The following is a 21588-nucleotide window of genomic DNA, read 5'->3' on the forward strand; positions in this document are numbered from 1 at the left end:
AATACATCAGATCAGGGGTGTTGCTAGCCCCAAAGATCAGTGACACGTGCCCCTTACCTATTCTGGGGTGCCCCGGATGTCCTCCAGACAGAGTAGAGGCACCACAGCACCCAACATGGCACCATACAGTGCCCAGCATGCCCCACAGAGGCACCACAGCACCAAGCATAGCACTACACAGCACCCTGCATGGCACAACAGCACACAGCAAAATGGGGTATGCTGGGTGCTATTGTGCCTCTATGTGGGCATAATTGGCTGCTGTGATGCCATGCTAGGTTCTGTGATGTCTTTATGTGGGCATGCAGAGAGCTGTGCTTCTGTGGGGGCTCACTGGGAGTTGTGGTGCCTCAATAGGAGGTCCGTGGGAGCATGAAGGTCAGGGAATGCTATGGGGGGACTGGCAGCAGGCCAGCTTGCACAGCAGAAAGCCAGACCAGCCAGCACAGAAGTCAGGTAACTCTGCCTAGTAATGCTTAAAGGGAACCTGAAGCAAGTAAAATTATTTAAAATAAACACATGATGGTAGCTGCAAATGAATATTACACACTAACCTCACTGTCAGTCCCTCCCAGAAGCTCACCATTTTCTTCTTACAGTGATACTTTCCAGTTCTGACAATATTTTGTCAGAACTGAAATATACCAGTTACTGTCAGTTATATATCAGCAGCAGTTACAACTGACTGTGCAAGGTAATGTCCATGTTTCCCTATAGCTCAGGTGGGCGATATTACAGTTTAACTGTGTGCTGACCAGGAAGCTGTTATGGGAGGAAAAATGGAGGAGGACAGAGAATTCCACTGATCACAGTGGAGAAATGGGACGCAGGAGAGGAGAAAGAGATGGAGGAGTAGACTACATAGGAGGTAAGTATGACCTGTGTATGGTTATTTTGACTTTTTATTTTCAGTTCATGTTCTCGTTAAGTGACAGTATATTATGTGATATGCTGCATTTTTTTTCATTAATGGAGATGGGGCTTCATCCAACATTTTGCTGAGCAGGCCTTCTTAAACCGCTGTTAAGTTAATGTACATTTGGCTCCACCCATGGCCACATCCATATTCTGGTGTATGGCCACACCCATTTTTTTCAGCTGGACTGCCCAAAAGTGCTCCGGATCTCTTGGGATCCTAGCAATGCCCCTGCATCAGATTAAAAGAACAGCTGCTAAAATGCCATTACAAAGCAGAAAACACATGTTTGAAGCTGAAGTTCTGCAAACATCCAAATGCAGGATTCTCGAGAGGATTTCAGTGCATAAACTTTCTTTTCAACCACCCCTAACCTAAGCTCACAAGCAGAAACAGCTGCAGTGGGCCCACACCTACAAGAAAGATAATTTTCAAACAGTCTTGTTTACTGATAAGTGCAGTGCAACTCTTCATGGTCCAGATGGACGGAGTGGTGGATGGTTGGTGAACAGCCACCACATCCCAACAAGGCTGCAATGTCAGCAAGGAGGTGGCGGAGTAATGTTTTGGGCTGGAATCATGGGAAGAGGGCTGTTCAGACTGTTTAGGATCCCTGCAGGTGTGAAAATTACCTCTGAAAAGTTTGTGGAGTTTCTGACTGACCACTTTCTTTCATGATACAAACAGAGGAACCGTATTTTCCGTGATAAAATTATCTTCATGCATTACAATGTACTATCTCATGCTGCAAGGATTACCTCATTGGCATAAAAGGAGAGAAACTCATGATGTGGCCCCCTTCCTCCTCTGAACTCAATCCTATTGAGAACCTTTGGAGCAACCTCAAGCAAAAGATCTATGAATGTGGGAGGCAGTTTACATCTACACAGCAGCTCTGGGAGGCTATTATGACATCCTGCAAAGAAATTCAAGCAGAAACTCTCCATAAACTCATAATTTCAATGGATGCAATAACTGTGAAGCTACTATCAAATAAGGGGTCATATGTTCATATGCAACTCGACCTATTAAGATATTTTTGACTGAAATAGCATTTTATTCCAGTAAATATGACCTCCTAATGCTGCAAATTCAACAACTTATCATTTTTAGTTCTTTACGACCTATAAAATGTTTTGAAACTCTTTTTTGCATAATAATTTAGAACAGTGCATTTTTTGTTTATTCCTTTTGAAAAACAAAATGTTATCATTAGGAGGTTTGTTCAATAACAGTCAAATTATATGCTAATGGTTCATGACTCTAAATAATGCTGACTGCCATTTGTGTCAACTATTCAGGAAAATCGGAGAAAAATATAACTTGCATAATAATTTGGAACGCAGTGTAGTTACCTGCTCCAGTGCTGTGTCATATCTCTTCTGTTCTTCCCAGCAGCTGCACCCTCTGTGCTTCCATATCTCCAGCTCCCAATCACGTGACATGCATTAGAAGCCAGAGGTATGCAGCATGGGGAATGCAATCAGGAAGATCAGAGGAGACCCGAAGCAGCACTGGAGCAGCTAAATATAGATTTTTCCACTGCGCTACTCTGCAGAAGGGGGTGGTGGGGTGGTGAGAAGGCCTCCATGGTCGCTATAGTTATAGCACTTAGTTTCATAAACAGTCATATTTAGATATCATAGATCACCAAATGCCACAATTAAGAAAACCTCCAGTGTTTTGGAGTATTTCAAATATAAGGAGAGAATTTACTCACTGTGATCTTCAACAAAATGGAAAGACAAACAGAAGGACAGGCAAAGAAGACCAAAAAGGAAGGGGGGGGGGTGTATCTTGGGACTAATCAAAGAAAGACAAAATTTGAGCATGTCAGAATGGCAAGAAAGTGCTGAGTCATTCTGAATTCTGGGTGCAGCAACCATCCATCCCACATTTTATGGAATTATTGTGGCAGCTCCTGTTCTAATATTATATTAGATTTACCTTATAAAGTGGCAACACTGCATTAATTGTCTTAGCCCTTGAGAAGACCATAGAAGGGTCCGATTCATTCCACCTAAAAAGGATTTCCCATTGAGTGTAATGACATGACAACCCTTCTAATATTTTCTTGCATTTAGGGACCTGATCCATTTTACTCAGTCCCAAAAAAGACCAGCTTGGGAATACATTTGCATAGATTGGATTCCACCCAGACCTTTCAGCTTTGAATATAGTGGAAAGGGTACAAATGTCTGTCTGACTGAAAGAGATTTTATTCCAGATTTCTACTTCACAAAAGGCTAGACTCCAACGGAAAAAAGCTCATTGCCAAGAGGAGGTTAAATGTATTACAAAGAATATCAATAAAATTCCCAAGGTAAAGTCAGAGTCAAACACGAGAAGCCAGAATAAACAAATGAGCTCACTCAAAACACACAAATGTCAAATAAAACTATCAATAAATAGTTGGCTAATATAGTAATGTGTATAAGTGAAACTAGTTAGTTGAATACAGTTGCTTCATTTAGAGGTGTGTTTCAAATATATTAGGTTTGCTTAGTTTTACCGGTGTATTTTCAGATATGAAGAAATCAGCTAAATGTAAATAATGTTATCAATGTGAGTTTGTGTTAATGTTTAATAACCTTCTTTCTATATATAGTACATCATTTTGTGTGTACGTGAGGACAGCCGTATTTGTCTTTTATGTAGGTACAGGCTTGGTGTCCTGCTTTGTCTTTGGGTCAAGTGGCAAGTCTGAATCACATTGTCAGCAATGTAAACAGTGCATCAGCCTTTAAACAAATGACGAAGCCCTGTTAGGGTTGACAGACATCCGTAAATGTAAGGACAGTATAAAAAATAGCCTCTTTATTTGCCCCCTTCATGGATTGGTCTGATTGGCCACATACTGCAGAGATGGGCAAGCAGGTATCAGAGACAAAATGGTAGCCATAAGAACAAAATAATCACCATCATCTTAACCAACTACACAATTGTGTCCAAAATTATTTTCATGCATCCAGAATTTTCTTTTAGCATTTTGTCCATAAATATAGAGAAAGTAGGTTTGCAGTCCTGATCAGTGATGGCTGAAACAACCCAGAGTGGTAGTTGGCTAAGCCTATGAAACTCTCACTGCTATTGGGAGAGCATTGCTAAACTCAAATACCAGTCACATAGGGAAGTGTTTATGACTGTAACATAATATGGAATTGTGTTCAGTGAGAAGCAATATTTGTAGAGGGGAAAAATAATTTGGGGGTAAATGTTCTTGGACCAGAGGCTCGAGCTTCTGTTGAGTCCAGAAAACATCTTATCTGTGTATTGGTTTGGTCAGTATTTCCCATCTGCAGTCTACCAACTTTTCTCTGGCATCAAAAACACTGACTATAGTTACCTATCTATGTGGCTTAAAGCGGACCCAAACCAAACATTTTTTTTAATTAAAAATATTTAGTTGCACCACTCTGACACATACAAAGATAAATAAACACTCCTTCAAACCTATGAGCATTTCAGTGCCTGCTTTTCACCCTTCTCTTTTCATAACTAGGGTTATACAGGTGGCAGCCATTAGCAATTCCTCCTTTGCTGGACACCATCTACTCCACCAGTTTGCCGGAAAAATCCCTGCAATTTGAAAGAAAGGGAGGGGTTCCTCCAATAAATGTAAAATATTTTATATTTGTCATCATGCAGCTGAAAAAAGGCTGCTATTTATTATTATAATTTAGAAAATAGATTTTATTTCTGAAATCTTGTATTTTTAATTTGGGTCCACTTTAAGTTCTGCTTGTTTATTTAGCACTGGAGGTGTAGTATAAGTGTATGATGTAAACAAAATGGCATATAATTGAGCAGTGGATTGTAAAAAGAGAGGTGTGCAGAATGCAATGAAAAGTAAGGAGTGTGGTAACTGGGGTAATCAGTTCTTACACATAAATGCAGAGCATGCAAGGAAGCCATGTTTAGTATTGCAGCATATTTCTAAACAGTCACAGTAAACAGATCTTGCGTAAACTATACATCTGTGTATCCATGTGCTATGTGTACTAGGATTTGTATCTGTGTCTATCGCTGTGTTGGTACTATTGCTGAAGAGTGCTTACAGCCAGGGTCCCTATCAAAATCCCACTATGGGGTCCAAGGGCATAACTAAAAATCATGAGTCCCCCCAGCAAAACCTTGATGGGGCCCCCCAACGTTCACATCCTTTCCCTTGCCTACCCCTTGTGACCATCACAGCCTGGTGGCCCATCTTGCAAGGATCATTAACCCTTTCAGGACTGGCTGCCTAACCCCCCGTAAGGACCAGGCGAATTTGCATGTTGGGGGGGGGGGGGTCAGGCAGCCGCATCCCTGCTGGGGTTTGCTGGGCATCGTGTCCCATGTGGCCAGGTGCCCCCCTGTAGCCAGCAGCCTTTCCTCACCTCCCAGGCTCCAGCGATGAGCCGCAGTGGACTCCTCCGCTCCGGCCAGCATCCCCAGTTGTACTGCCGCTCAGTTCCGGGTCGCAGCTTGATGACATCACAGATGTCAGAGCGAGCGAGGATGCCGGCCAGAACGGAGGGGAGCACCGATCGCCTGGGGAACGGCAGGAAGGTGAGTGGATCCTCTTCTTTCCCCCCTACCACCGCAGCTGTAACAGTGATCACTATGATCCACTGGCGATCATAGTGATCACGTGATCAGAAGCCATAAGCGATGGCTTCTGATCACTGAGGGGAGATGGCAGCTGTCATATGACAGCTTAATCTCCCCTCTCAGGTGAGCACAATTGCGGCGGGACGCTTCGTCTTCTCGGACGTTGAATCTACGTCCAGTCAGAGCGGCAGCACCACCAGCTGGACGTAGATTCAAACTACGTCGGTCCCCATTTAGGTTAAACAAGTGTGGACATTGTAGTCTTCGAACCCACAAGTGTAGCTACAAAAACACCTGATCTGGAGGATGGACCCCTTTATCAGAGGCAGTGAAATAGTAATTGGGGCCCCCGTACAGCTCTGCCCCTCCCCCCTGTAATCGCAGGAGGTACTCCCTGTAGTTATGCACCTGGGGTCCCTTGGCCTGCAGAACTTTGGACTCAGACTTTGAAGGCTCAGTCACATGTACTATAGTGCCTAGCCTTGGAATAGTTTTTGCTGGCTGTTATCTCCTCACCTAGTAAATGTAGTGGTTTATACCAAAGCAATCTTTATGCCCAAGTTAAACTGAAATCTGTTAGATGAACAGTAATAAGAACAATCTACAAAACTACCTTTACTACAGGTAGAGATAAGGGCGAGGGTTACTGAGCAAGGTTAGAACAGACAGGAATTTTCTAGTGTGGCTACATGTGCAGCAAAGCATGTACATGTGTGACTCTGATGCCTGAAATTCACTGCTTCAGAAATGTGATCACCTGATATGGATTTCTTATGAAATTCAAGAGGAAAGGAAAGAAGTGAATAGTGTACAGAGTATTGCTGTCATCTTCATAACTGTCTTAGCAAGACAGTAAAAAAAATTTCTATAAAAGGGGTTGGACTGCATGGCTATATGGGCAAGAAAATGGCAGATGACTGCGCCTGCGCTGGCCTGGCTGAATGCATTCTAAAGTATGCAACCGAGGCCAGGAGTGCTCTGCGAATGCGCATGACGTCAAGTGCACGCACAGAGCACTCCCAGCCGTGGTTGCATATTTCAGAGTGTGCGCAGCCGGGCCTGTGCAGGCACAGTGATACCCAACCAGGCCAACCAGAAGAGGATGTCAAGGAGGGCAATTAAAGGCAGTGCGGGGGGGGGGGGGGGGGCAGAATGGAGAACGGGGGGAGAGGTGAGCATCAGGACAGCTTACCATACATTTTTACTCAGTTTCTAATATTCATTTGGGCACTGGTATCCTTTAATGATTATTTATAGTGTACTTGAACTGAATTTGTACGTTTTAACCACTTGCCGACCGCGCACTCATACCGCGCGTCGGCAAAGTGGCAGCTGCAGGACCAGCGACGCAGTATTGCGTTGCCAGCTGCAGGCTGATTAATCAGGAAGCAGCCGCTCGTGCAAGCGGCTGCTTCCTGTCAATTCACGGCGGGGGGCTCCGTGAATAGCCTGCGGGCCGCCGATGGTGGCTCGCAGGCTAAATGTAAACACAAGCGGAAATAATCCGCTTTGTTTACATTTGTACGGCGCTGCTGCGCAGCAGCGCCGTAAGGCAGATCGGCGATCCCCGGCCAATCAGCGGCCGGGGATCGCAGCCATGTGACAGGGGACGTCCTGTCACTGGCTGCACAGGACGGATAGCGTCCTGTGCAGCCCAGATCTCCCGGGGGAGCAGGTAGGAGAGGGAGGGGGGAGAATGTCGCCGCGGAGGGGGGCTTTGAGGTGCCCCCCCCCCGCAACATGCCTGCAGGTAGGAGCGATCAGACCCCCCCTGCACATCATCCCCATAGGGGGGAAAAAAGGGGGGCGATCTGATCGCTCTGTGTGGCCGCGGATCTGTGCTGGGGGCTGCAGAGCCCACCCAGCACAGATCCAAACAAACAGCGCTGGTCCTTAAGGGGGGGTAAAGGGTGGGTCCTCAAGTGGTTAAAGAATGCTCAAAATCCATTAAGGCATTCATGCAGAGGAACAAGTAAAACATTCTGGAATGGCCATCTCAGTCCCTAGACCTGAATATAATTGAAAATCTGTAGTGTGAGTTAAAGAGACCTGTCCATGCTCAGAAGCCTCAAACCTGAGTGAACTAGAGATGTTTTGTAAAGAGGAATGTTCCAAAATACCTTCAACTAGAATCCAGACTCTCATTGGAACCTACAGGAAGCGTTTAGAGGCTGTCATTTCTGCAAAAGGAGAATCTACTAAATATTGATTTTATTTATTTTTTGTGGTGCCCAAATTTATGCACCTGCCTAATTTAGTTCAAACAATTATTGCACACTTTCTGTAAATCTAATAAACTTCATTTCACTTCTCAAATATCACTGTGTGTGTCTCCTATATGATATATTTAACTGACATTTTTTATCGTAGCAACCAACGATTTATACAGGAAAATCATGACGATTAACAAGGTTGCCCAAACTTTCGCATCCCACTGTGTGTGTTCCTTTTCAGTGAGAGTGGTCTTATGTTGCTAGTGAGACAGGGTTCCACATAGCCAAAGAAGCGTTGGACTTTTTAAGAAGAGAAATGTGAGTCTGTTATTGTGTTTTATCATATGCAACATGTGTGGTCAAAAAGAAAATGTATCCTGTAAGTACTACATCCAATCCAAAAGTAACCCTTGCAAAAACACAATGCCAATCCTAGCAAGGTTACTGCCTTTGTTGCCTGTGGGAGCACAGGTCAGCTCCTGCATAAATAACTCATTTCATGATCAGTTTATTGACTAGCTAGGCTATTGCTAAGTGATGTATCCAAACAGTACAGATGAGTTGTGATTGGACTGTAGCCCAGTACTACAGGTGTGCCATGTAAACTTCTAGTGTATTAGCCCCCATTCTACTTGTATGCACAGTTTTCTAAACAGTTTTTCTGAGAAGCGATCATGAACACTTAAGCAATGCAAGGCTTAAGTGGTTTAAGTGTGTATTTATGCACAAGTCATGGAAACTGTTCATAGTCTGTAATCATAAACACTAAAATACTCAAAGTGAATGTTAACAGAATACATACTCTAGCTTTTTTAGGGTAGTCACATCTTTTAGAATTCTGATAGTAATATAATGGCTGAAATGCCTGGCAGATTTCCTGGTTTCTTTCAGCCGCTATACCCCAATCTAGTGCCGCAGCTCTGAGCTCAGCCCACGTCTTCACCTATAGACAAGCCCCCGCTTGAACAGGACACTGAATACCGGTATGTCTCCTGACTTTGGTTACCCCCAGGTTTTAACGTGCAAGATATAGCAGCTGAGGCCGAGAAAGACAAAGAGTACCGCCAGAGCCAGGGGCGTAGCTACAACTCACTGGGCCCCATCGCAAACTTTTTAGTCAGGCCCCCCCCCCCCCCCCCCCCCATTTCCCTAACGAGCCTCTCCCTGCCAGTGGTTTCCTTGTGCCCTAACCTAGTGGTCCCCCTGTTTGGCGGTGGTAGTACATACCGCCAACTTTTTGACACAAGAAAGATGGACTTCCTTAAAGTAAACCTGACGAAAACAACTCAAGGATTTATACTCACCTGGAGCTTCCTCCAGCTCCCTGAAATCCATGGGCTCCCTCGATATCCATCCATTCTGCTGCTGTCAGCCCCGGCAGTTGGAGGTCTACTGAGCATGCATAGACTTGGCAGCGTGCCTCCCTACTCACGCTCCTGTGCTCCCTGCTCAGTTAGTTAAAGCCTGTAACTGCTCTGTCACAGAACACTCCCAGCCACTGGAGCAGTCGGAGACATTACGGGGGATGACAGTGGCAGAACATATGGGACCAGAGAGATACCGAGGGAGCCCACTGACAACAGGGGGCTGGAAGAAGAGCCAGGTAGGTATAAATCCTTGTTTGCATCTCAGATACACTTTAAGATACACCTCACACTCCTAGTCACACATACCACAAAGAATTTATCAGCAATAGGCATGATTTCATAATTTTAACCACACTGACTCTTTCTGCTTTTTCTTCATAGGCTCCCTGCACACTGCAAATCTGTTTTGCGATTCCGTTTCCGATTCGCAATTCCGATTTTCCCTGAATTCAATCAACAGAAAAGCAGAGGAAAAAACGCAGCATGCAGTAACGATTAAAAATCGGAATAAGATGTAAAAATGATTAAAAATCGGAATCGCATGCAGTGTGCAGGGAGCTTAAAGCAGTCCTGAACTCAGAACTTCCTTTATGATCTAAAAAATACACAACAGTATAATAACCTTTAAATAAAAACATTTCTTTGTTACAGCTGATACAAATACTGCAATAAATCTGCAGTGTGTCTACTTCCTGCTTTCATGGAAACAGATATATTGTTAACATTCTGTACTTTTAAATGAGCTTATCTGCCATGGCAGTCAGTTGACACAGGGGAGAGATTGAATTACAACTTGTGATTAGACACAAATGAGGAGGGATTACACAGGCTAAACTCTCTAAATACATACAGGGCACATTTCTATATGTTTTCCTTCTGTCCTGTGCAAGAGTTCAGGTCCACTTTAACAGTTGGAATAAGAAATGCATCAATTTAGAGGATTGAAATAAAGTTTTTGTGCAGGTGTATAGGGTGACATATTAACACAGGGTGCGGGTAGTAGGCATCATGTGGGTGAGGGCACTGGGTGTCTGCTATGGGGGAAGGAGTACAGGTACCGGGAGAGGTCAGTGTGGGGGAAGGCGAGGCCACTGTGGGTTGCAGGAGGGGGGTAGGGAGAGGTCAGTGTGGGTTCAAGCGGGGTGGATGGAGAGGTCAGTATGGGTTGTGGGGGGGGGGGGGGCAATGTGGGTTGCAGGGGGGGGGATGGAGAGGTCAGTGTGGGTTGCATGGGGGGGGGGATGGAGAGGTCAGTGTGGGTTGCATGGGGGGGGGGATGGAGAGGTCAGTGTGGGTTGCAGGGGGGAGGATAGAGAGGGAGAGGTCAGATGGACACTGCTGGGGGAGGGAGAGGTCAGTGTGGGTTGCAGAGTGGGGATAGAGGGGTCAGTGTGGGTTGCAGGGGGGATGGAGAGGGCAATGTGGGTTGCAGGGGGGGGGGGGATGGAGAGGTCAGTGTGGGTTGCATGGGGGGGATGGAGAGGTCAGTGTGGGTTGCAGGGGGGGATAGAGAGGTCAGTGTGGGTTGCAGAGTGCGGATAGAGGGGTCAGTGTGGGTTGCGGAGTGCGGATAGAGGGGTCAGTGTGGGTTGCAGAGTGGGGATAGAGGGGTCAGTGAGGGTTGCAGAGTGGGATGGAGAGGGCAATGTGGGTTGCAGGGGGGGATGGAGAGGTCAGCGTGGGTTGCAGGGGGGATGGATAGGTCAGTGTGGGTTGCAGGGGGGGGTAGAGAGGTCAGTGTGGGTTGCAGGGGGGATGGATAGGTCAGTGTGGGTTGCAGGGGGGTGGGTTATAGAGAGGTCAGTGTGGGTTGGAGGGGAGAATGGAGAGGTCTGTGTGGGTTGCAGGGGGGGAAATGGAGAGGTCAGTGTGGGTTGCAGGGGGTGGTGGAGAGGTCAGTATGGGTTGCAGCAGGGTGGAGAGGTATGTGTGGGTTGCAGGGGGGATGGATAGGTCAGTGTGGGTTTCAGGGGGGGGGGGGGGGTGGAGAGGTCAGTATGGGTTGTAGGGGGGAATGGAGAGGTCTGTGTGGGTTGCAGGGGGGGGGGGGGGGGTATAGAGAGGTCAGAGTGGGTTGCAGGGGGAATGGAGAGGTCAGTGTGGGTTGCAGGGGGTGGTGGAGAGGTCAGTATGGGTTGCAGGGGGGGGTGGAGCGGTCAGTGTGGGTTGCAGGGGGGGGGTGGAGAGGTCAGTGTGGGTTTCAGGGGGGGGGGAATGGAGAGGGCAGTGTGGGTTGCAGGGGGGAATGGAGAGGTCTGTGTGGGTTGCAGGGGGGGGGGGTATAGAGAGGTCAGTGTGGGTTGCAGGGGGAATGGAGAGGTCAGTGTGGGTTGCAGGGGGTGGTGGAGAGGTCAGTATGGGTTGCAGGGGGGGGGTGGAGAGGTCAGTGTTGGTTGCAGGGGGGGTGGAGAGGTCAGTGTGGGTTGCAGGGGGGATGGACAGGCCAGTGTGGGTTTCAGGGGGGGGGGGGGGTGGAGAGGTCAGTATGGGTTGTAGGGGGGAATGGAGAGGTCTGTGTGGGTTGCAGGAGGGGTATAGAGAGGTCAGTGTGGGTTGCAGGGGGAATGGAGAGGTCAGTGTGGGTTGCAGGGGGTGGTGGAGAGATCAGTATGGGTTGCAGGGGGGGGTGGAGAGGTCAGTGTGGGTTGCAGGGGGGTGGAGAGGTCAGTGTGGGTTGCGGGGGGGGGGGGGAATGGAGAGGTCAGTGTGGGTTGCAGGGGGGAATGGAGAGGTCTGTGTGGGTTGCAGGGGGGGGGGGGTATAGAGAGGTCAGTGTGGGTTGCAGGGGGAATGGAGAGGTCAGTGTGGGTTGCAGGGGGTGGTGGAGAGGTCAGTATGGGTTGCAGGGGGGGGGGGGGAGAGGTCAGTGTTGGTTGCAGGGGGGTGGAGAGGTCAGTGTGGATTACAGGGGGGATGGATAGATCAGTGTGGGTTGCAGGGGGGGGGGGGATGGAGAGGTCAGTGTGGGTTGTAGGGGGGAATGGAGAGGTCTGTGTGGGTTGCAGGGGGGGTATAGAGAGGTCAGTGTGGGTTGCAGGGGGAATGGAGAGGTCAGTGTGGGTTGCAGGGGGTGGTGGAGAGATCAGTATGGGTTGCAGGGGGGGGTGGAGAGGTCAGTGTGGGTTGCAGGGGGGGTGGAGAGGTCAGTGTGGGTTGCGGGGGGGGGGGGAATGGAGAGGTCAGTGTGGGTTGCAGGGGGGAATGGAGAGGTCTGTGTGGGTTGCAGGGGGGGGGGGGTATAGAGAGGTCAGTGTGGGTTGCAGGGGGAATGGAGAGGTCAGTGTGGGTTGCAGGGGGTGGTGGAGAGGTCAGTATGGGTTGCAGGGGGGGGGGGGGGGAGAGGTCAGTGTTGGTTGCAGGGGGGTGGAGAGGTCAGTGTGGATTACAGGGGGGATGGATAGATCAGTGTGGGTTGCAGGGGGGGGGGGATGGAGAGGTCAGTGTGGGTTGTAGGGGGGAATGGAGAGGTCTGTGTGGGTTGCAGGGGGGGGGGTATAGAGAGGTCAGTGTGGGTTGCAGGGGGAATGGAGAGGTCAGTGTGGGTTGCAGGGGGTGGTGGAGAGGTCAGTATGGGTTGCAGGGGGGGGTGGAGAGGTCAGTGTGGGTTGCAGGGGGGGGGTATAGAGAGGTCAGTGTGGGTTGTAGGGGGAATGGAGAGGTCAGTGTGGGTTGCAGGGGGTGGTGGAGAGGTCAGTATGGGTTGCAGGGGGGGGGGGATGGAGAGGTCAGTGTTGGTTGCAGGGGGGGGGGGTGGAGAGGTCAGTGTGAGTTGCAGGGGGGGGGGGATGGAGAGGTCAGTGTGGGTTGCAAGGGGGGAGAAGAGAGGGCAGTGTGGGTTGCAGGAGGAGGGGGGAGATAGAGAGGTCAGTGTGGGTTGCAGGGGGATGGAGAAGTCAGTGTGGGTGCTGGGGAGGGAGAGATCAGTGTTGGTGCTGGTGGAGGGAGCTCCCTCTCCATTATAAAGTGACCAAAGTGCACTGGGAGGCGGAGCTTACCGTGAGTGGTGGGTGTGGCTTACCACGAGTGGTGGGCGTGGCTTACTATTCCTGATGCCTGCTTTGCGAACTATGGGATTAGCAGCGAACCCCCCCCTACACACACACACTTACCCGGAGCAGGAAGCCTGAGCAGCAGCTTTTCCCTCTTCCATGCAGAGAGTTCATCACGTCCTCATGTGAGATTCTGATACTCCCTGGTCAGCAGCGCCACCTAGAGCTCTTCATCCCTGGCCGGAACTAAAAATTAATTGTCGGGCTGGCCAGGGAGTGTTCTTCCACCAGCAGCAAACAGGCTGAGAAAATAGTCCCCTCTTGCCTGCCTGCTGCTGCTGTATCTGCAACATTAGCAATGGAGGACTGTGTGTATGTGTGTGGAGGGGGGGGGGGGGAAACGAGTATTCTGTTTCAAAATTTCTGTGACATAACGAAGTTGCCTTCTGCCAGGATGGGGCCCCCTAGTGGTGTTGGGCCCCATAGCCATTGATATGCCTGCTATCATTATCCCTATGCCCCTGGCCAGAGCAACAAGGCTCTGCAACTAGGCCATATGAGGTAGTAGAGCAGAGTGCTTTTGTGGAGGAAGTTTACACAGATCACACCATCAGCTATGAACAAGGGAGCAAGATTGCTTAGAGCGACCGTAGCTCGGAGCTTCCAATAACCACTACAAATGAACAAGACACAATGGTAACTTAGTGCAACCGCAGCAATGAGCATCTGATGTTCACAGGGATCAAGATTGCTCAGAGCGACCGCAGTTCTGAGCTTCCGATAACCGCCACAAATAAACAAGACAAAATGGTTGCTCAGTGTGATCGCAGCACTGAGCCTCTGATGTCCAGTACACTGAGTAACAAAGACAGAGAGACAGATTGACAGGATGCTTGCCAGTTAACAAGACACAATGGTTGCTCAGTGCAACCGCAGCACTGAGCTTCTGATGTCCAGTACACTGAGTAACAAAGACAGAGAGACAGATTGACAGGATGCTTGCCAGTTAACAAGACACAATGGTTGCTCAGTGCAACCGCAGCACTGAGCTTCTGATGTCCAACACACTGAGTAACAAGGACAGACATACAGTGAGACAGACGGAATACTTGACAGCTAACAAGATACAATGGTTGCTCAGTGCGACCGCAGCACTGAGCCTCTGATGTCCAACACACTGAGTAACTAAGACAGACAACAGACAGACAGACAGAATGCTTGCCATTCTAATTGCTGCCCCAGCAATAGCAAACATCCACGCTGACACAGACAAGACAAGCAAGTAAGAGCATAACTAATAGCAACCGCTGCTACAGTCACGTCCACAGGAACAGAACTAGCAGGAACACTACCAGTCACCAACGTGGTGAAGGCAGTCCCCAAACTATCAGGATGGGAAAAGACTTCACTGTACCCCAGCGGGTGCAGTGAACGTCCAGACAGGCAAGGCAAGGTAATGCAATACAATACAATACAACGTTCACACCAGGAACCTAGCAATCAACTTTAGCTAAGCTGAACTCTATGTCGGGCGAGGTGTGAGAAGGGAAGCAGGCTTTTCTATGGGCATCAGCCAATGAGAGCAGACATTTAAATTCCCACACAGCTGAATGGTAATCATGCAATCCTGTGTTAGACTGATGGAAGGCTGCAAGCTGCCTGTAAATGGAAAGAACTCTCATTACAAAAAGCAAAAAGAAAAATAGCAAGCAGCAGTACAACCATTTCGAAGACACATCTATTGTCTGTCCTGGTATATTAGAATAAATACAAGTCCAACTGGGAGAAAGGTTAGATTGATGGTATGTTTCCTGAGTAATAAAATAACAGGAGGTTTCCCTAACTAGTGAGCTACAAATGAATGATGAGGCTAATGACAGCTTGCTACATAGGAGTCCTGATGAAGGTTTGCACTCCAGCTTAAGAGTTCACAAGGGGCAATATCTTGGCATAAACTAGGGAAAAGCAATTGAATCTAAAAGCTCCACCTCAGTTTAAAAAGCTTTTCCTACTGTGCAGGTACTAAGCGACAGAATGTGTTTATAGCTATTTGATGTGAAATAAATTGCTTTTAAAGTACCTGGTCAAGAAGCCAGCTACATGTCACAGTGCAGACTTCCATAGTGGCAATCAGAGAGATCGCTTTGTACCTTTGTGCACTCTCTCCTTAAAGCACACCTGAACTGAGAGAGATATGGAGGTTGACATATTTATTGCATTTAAAACAATGCAGATCTATAGTACAAATCAGCGCAGATCTTCAGATACAGTGTAATACAATAAACAGTCTGGAAGTCTTCACCACAGTGGCATACAGGCCTCCTATATTCTTATAGTCACCATCACCCAAATGAATAAAAGGGGCTTGCCAGCTCCAAACAACCCACATTATAATGTTGTATATATATCGCTTTCAATGATAGAAGGCACGGGCCACAGTCCACCCGGGATCCACACGACCTCCAGTCCCTCAATCCAAGCAGGTATAGTATCCAGAAGGTTAACGTGAAAGACAACAATCGGCAACTCTAAATGTAAATCGTTTATTTAAAAACCATATATGTAAACCATAAAAAGATAAAAGAATAAGAACTTACATATGGGGGACAAAGACTTTGCGATCGATCCCCTGATGATGCAAGATTGCGAAACCGGTCGGGAAGGAAACAGGCGGCACCTTTTATTGCCTTTTAGCTGTTAACCAGCTCATATTCATTTCGGGGTTACCAAAGTCTTGGGCCACGCATGTAAGTACTTATTCTTTTAGCTTTTTATGGTTTACGTATAGGGTTTTTAATTAAACAGTTTACACTTAGAGTTTCTGTTTGTTGTTTTTCACGTTAACCTTCTGGATACTATACCCGCTTGGATTAAGGGTCTGGAAGTCGTGCACTTCAGCACTGCGCAGGTTTAGTGATTTTTTGCTCTGCCATACAACTTACCACAAAAATGAATTTTACCTCCTTTTCTTGCCACTAATGGAGGAATTTTTTGGTGATCTCGGATTGCTGCTGCAATTTAAGTAATTTTTTTTTTATTAACCTCCTTAGCGGTAACCCCGTGTGTGACACGGGGTAAGCCGCCGGAGGGTGCCGCTCAGGCCCTTCTGGGCCGATTTGCTTAATTTTTTTTTTGCTGGACGCAGCTAGCACTTTGCTAGCTGCGCCAGCACCCCGATCGCCGCCGCCGCGCGCCCGATCGCCGCTATCCGGTGCGGCGCGCGGCCCCCCCCCCCCCCCCCAGACCCCGAGCGCTGCCTGGCCAATCAGTGCCAGGCAGCGCCGAGGGGTGGATCGGGTCTCCCAATGACGTCCCGACGTCGCTGACGTCGGTGACGTCATCCCGCCCCGTCGCCATGGCGACGGGGGAAGCCCTCCAGGAAATCCCGTTCTTTGAACGGGATTTCCTGATCGCCTATCGCCGGAGGCGATCGGCGGGGCTGGGGGGATGCCGCTGAGCAGCGGCTATCATGTAGCGAGCCCTCGGCTCGCTACATGATAAAAAAAAAAAAAAAAAATTAAAAAAAACTGTTGCGCTTCCCCCTGGCGGTATTTTTCATACCGCCAAGGGGGTTAAGAAAATCCTTTTTTCCCCTCTCCCTGCCCCCTAAATTGGCCCCGACTGCTCTCCATTTACTTCATTACCCTCTCATCAGCCTATGAGAGGGATTAGATTGTGAGCCAATCAGAGGGACAGCTAAGTGACAGGGCGTTAGATTGCAGCGCCGTAAAAATGATAATTTTTTTATTTTTTTTGTTACATTGCAGCCTGGCAGCTCCAATCGCGGCTGGCAGGCTGCTAACGGATCCTCGCTCTGTTGATGTGCAGGGAACGGGAACGCATGCACTTGCTCATACCCTGCTAATCTCCGCCCACCACTCTTGATGCCAATCGGCGTTAGGCAGTCCCAAGAGAGCCACTCTGCGATCGCCCATCGGCATTAGGTGGTTGCAGAGTGGTTAAACAATATTGGTTGCCTGGCAGCCCTGCTGGTCTATTTGGTTGCAGTAGTGACTGAATAACAGCAGAAACAAGCATGAAAATGTTCCAGGGGGTGGGGAAGAAGAAATGGGGAGGACGGGAGTTGATGGGGTAAAAATGGTGGTATAAGTGCGGCACACCAAAAATGGGCATGGCCATGGACCCGGATGTGGGTGTGGTAATGGGTGGAGCCACATTTACATGAAGTTAGCAGTGGTGGGACATTAGACTAGGACCATGGTAGGGATTAGATTGTGAGTGCCTCCAACACAGGTGCTTCCCAGTTTAGGTAGTGAGAGTGACCCCCATGTGTGGTGACAGGGACCCCGCTAGCTTAGGTGATGATAATGCCCCCAGTTATAGGTAGTGACAGGGACCCCCCCATGTTTAGTAACAGGGACCCCCCCCCCCCCTAGTTTAGGTGATGACAGGTGCCCCCAGTGTAGGTAGTGACAGGTGCTCCCCAGTTTAGGTAGTGACATGTTTAGTGATAAGGACCCCGCTCACCATCAGTCGCCTTCCCAGCTTGGCCATCCCTGCTGCATCCCAGCAGCCAGCATCAGACCTCAGAATCAGACAGCGACCAGTGAGAGCAGGTGCACGGTACCCCTGTGGACACCGTGCTGCATATGCTTCAAACCGCTATTGTGCATGATTCTGCTCATGCAGAGTAGCGGTTTGCCCATACTGCGTATGCTCAGAATGTTGCCTTGCGCGGGGACATTATGAGTCGGCACATGGCCGGCCAGCTTTGAGGGGACACATTATGACTGCAGGGGCAAGAAGCCCCAGGTAAGTTCAACTGTTTTTATTTTACAGGCTTTAGATTTTCTTTAGGGCTCTTTCACATCTAGAATGCGTGCAGGAGCTGTTCTCCTGCACGCGTTATATGCCCTGCAACGTGTCGTCGGGATGTAGCTGTGTGACGCAATCAGTGGCGGTAGTAATTAATTTATCCGACGGGAAAACGCCGGCTCCCAACGATTAACAGTTGAACCGCAATGCACCAAAACGCAGCTTCGGATGTGAAAAGTAAAATGAAAAAGTTTATGGACTTTCATTTTACCTTGGTTAACACAAAGTTTCGACTTTGCGTTAAACCGCAGAAAACGGGCTCTAGTGTGAAAAGCCCTCAAGCTGGAAAGAGATCAGTAACATCATTGTATCAAATCAAATACATCTAAACCATGAGTTGGCACTTTGTCACCCCAGTAACCAGAAAAAAAGGGTATCAATTCAAAGGTCCATATGTTTGAATAAATATTTAGTTCAACACACCATTCAAATCTTAACTAACTAACAGAGTGACACTTTAATCAATATAATTTATAAATATAGATGAAGGTCATAAATCATGGTTCAACTGTTTAAATGGCAGGACTTCAAGCCTATGATACACTAAACCTCTCACTGCTTTAAACCAGCAATTCAGTGCCACCGGCTTCATGCACTAATATTCTTTGTTTTATCCCACATTTTTAGATATTGTTGACTTCCCTGTAACTTATGATTTACTAACAGATACACCCATGAGAAACGTTTTGTATTCATTTTGTTCCTATTTGCAGTGTGCGGTATAAAATGCACAACCTTGCATATTTATCTTAAAGAAGAACTGTAGTGAGAGGTATATGGAGGCTGCCATATTTATTTCCTTTTAAGCAATACCAGTTGTCTGGCAGCCCTGCTGATCTATTTAGCTGAAGAAGTGGCTGAATCACACCAGAAACAAGCATGCAGCTAATCTTGTCATATCTGTCAAAATTGTCAGAAAGACCTGATCTGCTGCATGCATGTTCAGGGTATATGGCTGAAAGTATTAGAGGCAGAGGATCAACAGGATAGCCAGGCAACTGGTGTAGCTTAAATGGAAATAAATATGGCAGCCTCCATACACCTCTCTCTACAGTTCTCCTTTAATTTAACAGTTATGTGTTTCATGTGTGATCTACATGCGAACTTAAAGTTCACGGGAACTGAGAGGGATCTGGAGGCTGCCATAATTATTTTCTTTTAAACAATACTAGTTGCCTGGCTGTCCTGCTGATCCTCTGCTTCTAATACATTTAGCCATAGACCCTGACCAAGAATGCAGATCAGATGTCTTTGACTGAAGTCTGACTGGATTAGCCACATGCTTGTTTCTGGAGTGTAATCCAGGTGCTACTGCAGCCAAATAAGTCAGCAGGACTGCCAGGATACTGGTATTGTTTAAAAGGAAATAAATATGGCAGCCTCCATATCCCTCTCAGTTCAGGTGTCTTTCAAGATCTGCATGATGCAGGAGTTACTGTATCTGAAAATGTGCAGTTGAGCTGTGCTTTTGTTGTGTGAAATGATCAATGCTCAATTTTTGTTTTTATTATTTACAATTTATTAAAGTACTAAAAAGTGCTGGGGAGTCCTCACCAGAGAAGTGCCAGGATACCAGTTAAACCCTCCCAGGCAGAGGCCTACGCGGGTCTAATTTTTCAGCCCCGCTCCCGCAGCCCCACTACCTGTACCCAACCTGCAACCTGCTTTCTAGGGAATCTGGTACCCGCACCCGACCCACACCCGCAGATCCGCTACCCGCACCCGACCCGCTTTCTGGGTGCCTGAACCCGACCGGCATTTTGGGTAACCCGCAGGTACCCGACCCGATGCAGGCCTCTATTCCCAGGTATAGAAGCTGGTAACGCGCAGAGGGAGCCCTGGCAAGTGTGATGATCCCCCTTGCACTTTCACTCTAGTTACCAGCAATCTATATCTGTCAGAAACAGGTTATGCCTTACAAGGGGGAAGGTGGGGGACAAGGGTTTGCAAATCTCCAACCCACATAAAACACTGAGCACACAACTAGGTGCAGTGACATTTCAGGCACCCAGCTGACCTGGTAATAAAGTCCAGTAATACGGAGGTTTATTTCGCTATCCAATCACTCTGACTTTGGGGCAATAAAATAACTACTTCAGCCACTTGGCTTATAAATACTGGGATCTTCTAACATATCCATTACCTACTGGCCATAAGTGTAAAAATTACAAAACAAATCCCAGCACCTCATATTATAATATCTTGTCTGTTCCTTGTGTTGTGTGACGCCACCTTCTGGGCTGGCACCTTGATCTCGTTTAAAGCCTCTTCTAATGTGTTGTGGTGCCTCTTCATAGTTGCTAGAAGTCATGAAGCTTGCATGAATTTCTTTTTAATTGTGCTTGAAGAATGTTAGGAAACTGATTGCAGCACACTGACCTTTGGGATGATTACAGCTTTCTGCATTTCAATTAGACAGATAAGGTATTCACTCTTTAACCACTTGAGGACTGCAGGGCTAAACCCCCCTAGTGACCAGGCCATTTTTAGCAAAATTGGCCACTGCAGCTTTAAGGCCAAGCTGCAGGGCCGCACAACTCAGCACACAAGTGATTCCCCCCCCCCTTTTCTCCCCACCAACAGAGCTCTCTGTTGGTGGGGTCTGATCGCTCCCCCCATGTTTATTTTTTTTAAATAAATATTATTGTTTGTCGTTTTTGTTTAAAAACCCCTGTTTCTTTAAGACCCTTCCCTCCCTCCCTCCCTCCCCACAGCCAGCCAATTATGGCGATCGGCTGTCATAGGCTTCTGCCTATGAGAGCCGATCGCTCTCTTGTCCCCCATGGGGACAGCCGTGTCACACGGCTGTCCCCAGTGCAGCGCTGTTGCTCATCGCAGCGATGCACGTAGTAAATAGACGGCGTGATCGCCGTCTAACAGTCTCCCGAGCGGCAATAGCCGCTCGGAGACTGAAGGCGGGCGATCTCATGCAAAACAGAGCCCCAGGACTTTACGCCAATTGGCGTTAGGCGGTCCTGGGGCTGCCGCCACGGCCACGCCTACTGGCGTGAGGCGGGCGGCAGAAGGTTAAGTTCCAGTACTCAACTAATGTAATCCAGTCAGCTGTATACATATTCAAAAAAAAAATGATAGTATTTATTAGTGTTTCAAGTAAACATTTTCACTAATAAAATGTATGTTAAAATACAGCATCACCAGCTGTTTGCTGCAGAGCAGTACAAAAGGCTGGGATATAGCAACAGCCTTAGCACCTTTAAGAAGGCCAGAAACAGGTGTGCCATAACAATAACCTGTTCCAGGAGTGTGTGGGGAGTTGTGCATAGGCTTCTTATCTTTATAAAATAGTTTTATTTTGTTAACTATGGGAGGGGATGTAAGGGGTTAATTAATGGGTTATTTTATGTATTTTTATTGCAGGCTATATAAGTGTAATTTTACTATTTGGACACTCTTCATCTTCCTGTGTGTACTGTTAGTATACTAATAGGAAGTAATGTGTGTATGTTTTTACTTTCATTTTGTCAATGACCCCAGCATCTCATTGATGCCAGTGGTCATTGATCACAGGCACTTGGATCGGGCAATGGGAACTGTGTTCCCATTCACTGATCTGACTACTAATGGGCGGCAACGTGAGCATGCACAGGAGTGTGTACAGCAGCAATAGTGGCGAGGTACGTATATCTACGCCACTGGAGCTAAGATGAATTATC

This window comes from Hyperolius riggenbachi, chromosome 2 (genome assembly GCF_040937935.1).
Source record: "Hyperolius riggenbachi isolate aHypRig1 chromosome 2, aHypRig1.pri, whole genome shotgun sequence".
NCBI classification, from domain to species: Eukaryota; Metazoa; Chordata; class Amphibia; order Anura; family Hyperoliidae; genus Hyperolius; species Hyperolius riggenbachi.